This window comes from Medicago truncatula, chromosome 2 (assembly GCF_003473485.1).
Source record: "Medicago truncatula cultivar Jemalong A17 chromosome 2, MtrunA17r5.0-ANR, whole genome shotgun sequence".
Taxonomy (NCBI): domain Eukaryota; kingdom Viridiplantae; phylum Streptophyta; class Magnoliopsida; order Fabales; family Fabaceae; genus Medicago; species Medicago truncatula.
This window is the reverse complement of record NC_053043.1, coordinates 16,359,859-16,363,767: the sequence shown is the minus strand read 5'-3', so window position 1 is coordinate 16,363,767 and position 3,909 is coordinate 16,359,859. Positions and strand designations below refer to the sequence as shown.

Here is a 3,909-nt window from a genome sequence, read left to right as displayed (position 1 = left end):
TTTACTTGTAGTTTAATGATGCTGAAGTGTCTATGTGGTTTTCTTGTAGTTTTGTCGTTGTTGTTTGTTTTAGTCGTAGTAAAGTAATTGGTTGTTGTTTAGATTGGGAGGTTTGTTTTAAGTGAATTATGTAATGGGTTCTGAGGTTTATTTATGGTGTTTGTGTTGTTTATGTAATGTAATAGTTTAGCCGTTCTTGATTATTATGTTATCATAATTTGGTGTCAAAATTTAGGGTTCATAGTTTTTAGCTTTTCTGGAAATCTCAGCGCAGACTTCGCGATTTCTATATGTGAAAAAAATTGTGCCACATTAGTGTCATTTGAAATCTTGTATTCAATTTCAAAATAAAAAATTAGAACAAAAGGGGGACCAAAATTGCACTTAACCTTCTCTTTATTGTTTAATTAATACTGACATTTTTTATTTTATTTTTTATTTTACTTGTGTCTATGTTTTTTGTGTTTAATTGACAGAAGTAGTGATGGTTAACTCAAAGCCTAATATCAACATTGTCTTTATTGGTCATGTCAATTCTGGGAAGTCAACTACTGCCGGTCATTTGCTTTACAAGCTTGGAGGTATTCAAAAGAGTGCCATTGAGGCACTTGGGAAAGAAGCTGCTGAGATGAAGATGCGTTCATTCAAGTATGCTTGGGTGCTTGACAAGCTCAAGGCTGAGCGTGAAAGAGGTATCACAATTGACATTTCCATGTGCAAGTTTGAGACAACCAAGTACTGTTGCACCCTCATTGATGCCCCCGGACACAGGGATTTCATTAATTAAGAACATGATCATCGGGACCTCCGAAGCTGACTGTGCTGTTCTAGTCATCAATTCCACTACTCTCGGTTTGCAAGCTGGTTGGTCTAAGGATGGTCAGACCTGGGAACATGCTCTACTTGCGTACACTCTTGGTGTGAGGCAAATGATCTGCTGCTGCAACAAGGTATTGACATTTTCAGCATCTGATTATTATTTTTATAATTCATTTATATAAGTAATAATTATTAACATCTATCTTCACAGATGAATGCCACTACACCGAAATACTCCAAGGACAGATATGAAGTAATTGTGAAGGGAGTTTCACCCGCTTTGACGAGGATTGGTTATAACGCTGATGATATTCCATTTGTTCCCATCTCTGGTTTTAAGTGAGATAACATCGTTGAGCGCTCTACTAACCTTGACTGGTATGATGGGCCTACCCTTGTTGAAGCTATTGACCAAATCAGCGAGCCTAAGAGGCCCGAAGGCAAGCCTCTGCGACTTCCCCTTCAGCATGTCTACAAGATTGGAGGTATTGGAACTGTACCTGTGGGACGTGTTGAGACTGGGGTATTAAAGCCCGGAATGGTACTGACTTTTGCCCCTACTAAGCTACAATCTGGGGTCAAGTCTATTCAGAAGTTTCAGGAAAACATTAATGAGGCCCTTCCTGCTGATATTGTTGGATTTCGCCTTACTAACAAGACATTGTCTGATAAGAATCTCATGCGAGGCTATGTAGCCTCAAACTCCGAGGATGAACCAGCCATGGAGGCTGCTAAATTTACATCCCGCGTTATAATCATTAATCACCCGTCGGTGATTACGAAAGGATATACTCCTATCCTCGACTGCCACACTTCACACGTTGCTGTCAAATTTGCTAAGCTGGCTACAAAGTTCGATAGAGAAACCGGAGTGGAATTAGAGAAAAAACCGAAGTCCTTGAAGAATGGTGATGCAGGAATTGTTAAGATGATTCCTATGAAGCCTATGGTGGTGGAGGGTATCAATGAATATCCTTCCCTTGGTCGTTTTGCTGTCAGAGACATGCGTCAAACTGTGGCTGTTGGAGTCATAATGTCTGTAAAGAAGAATGGTTATAAGAACAAGGCAGCGACAAAGATGACCGGTTCCACGACTGATCAGAAAGATGATGCTGAAACTTCATCAAAGAAAAGAAAAGAAGGACCGTTTGAAACAGTTTCTGCTGAAACGCCATCCAAGAATGTATCAGGTCTAGTTATTGGCGATGATGGGCTTCTTCATCGCAAAAATGTAATGTCTTCTGTTACTTGAGACTTCGTAATCAAAATGATTGAACGTTCATTATTTTTCTATATATGGAATGACTAGTGCTATTAACAATCTTTAATTTAAATTCTTTACTGTTGATTGAAATTCATGTGAGACTTTATATTCAAAATGATTGAACTTACATAAGCCTTTAGAGGGAACTGTTTCAGTCGTGAAAATCTGTCCAAATGTATCAACCTCCACATGATTGTTCATTTCACTTAACTGTGGTATTTGAGGATTCGATTTGCTTCTCTTGATCGTCTTTTGGCTCAACGAATTCCTTTTTAGCATTTATCCCCTCCTGCTGGTTGAACCCAGTTCTGCCTCGTATGTCAACTTCATCATCATCATCATCAATAATAATAATAAGTTCCTCATTGGGAGTAGGTGTGCTGTCGATTTCCACCGAGTTTCTGTTGTCTATTATGCCATAGATTATGGAGTCTGGCTCATCTGATATTTGACTGGCTTCTAGCCTTTCGAGAGAATCATTCATTTTAGTGTTAGAAGTAAAATCATAAATGGCATAGTTCCTTTTCTCACCGACTGTTGTAATTGAGGACTTTGTTAGCTTCCTTTGATCATCTGTTAGCTCATCGACTTTATTTTTGCCATTTGTCCAGAATTCAGTTGTGTATTGTATATCTTTCACATCAGTAGGAATAGCATCTTTGGTTAGAGTATGCGTACTGGAATTTAATCAAATGTCGTGGTCGAATTCAGTTATGCCTTGCATATCCTTTCCACCAGTAGGAGTAAGATCCATGTCGAGATATTGCATCCTGGATTTCAAACCAGTGGCAATTTTCTTCAGGGGCCTGGTGGAGTATGGTGTGATGTGGATATGGTGGAAATCTTGTATTTCAGTGCACTTGATCCTGTTCCAAAAGAACAAAACTATACAGAGATTGTGGATGACTCGCGTGGAGGTGATCCATGCATTGGTTCAGGATCTCAAGTGTTTCTTTGCTCTTTTTTTAATTTTATTTTTATTTTTATTTTTTACATGTTTTTAATCTCATACGGTATCTGTAGATGGATATCTATACTATTAATCAATGGTTTTATTAGTCTTGTTAAAAAAAGTGATTTGAAATATTTGAAGAGTGAAATTGCAAAGTCTGAAAAATCTCTTGTGATTTCCAGTGTGCAGAGTTAATAGCAATATTTCTCATTCACATTTTTGTGCTCTATTTGATGAATATGTTGAACCTCTAACCACTTACTTCTTTCGTCCAGGTGGCAAGCCAGAAGACATACCGAACTTTGGGTTCCATTGTGAGGACTGAGGAGACAAACAAGTAGCCGGCAAGTTGGTTTTCTTCGCACATACTGTCATGCAGTAGTCGATTTAGATTATTCAAATCAAAAGATGTTTCACCCTCTTCCACACATATTAAGCCTTGAGGTTTACAGATATTTCCTTGTGGAAGAGAAAGAAATGATGATATCAGGTTTCGCTTGTTGAGTAAAGTGAATTAAAGATGATATTTCAGTTTTGAATAATTTTGAGGGTTAGCAGGGGATGTAAATCTCATGCTTTTTCTTACAAATATTTTATAAATTCTGTAAAAATATACTTCTAATAGTGTTTTGTTAAGAAATATTTTAATTTAAATATAACTCTATTGTTTGTTACTTGCAGCGATTGCATGCATAGAGTAGAAGTAGTAAACTTATGCTACTCTAGACTCTAGTTAGGGACTCTTGGCCAAAAGATACATTTGGCACGCATGTGATAACTTTCAATTAATATGTCATCCACATATAACATTATGAAGGTAATGATGGTCGGTTTAACAAGTGTAATAAATTGTTTTGCTCAAAAAAAGTGTAAT

The 3,909-nt window shown here is 37.3% G+C and overlaps 1 pseudogene; it reads left to right on the top strand.

Moving 5' to 3' along the window:
- The first annotated feature begins 455 nt into the window (after positions 1-455).
- On the top strand, positions 456-2,110 carry LOC11443208 (elongation factor 1-alpha-like; annotated as a pseudogene).
- Positions 2,111-3,909: the final 1,799 nt, after the last annotated feature.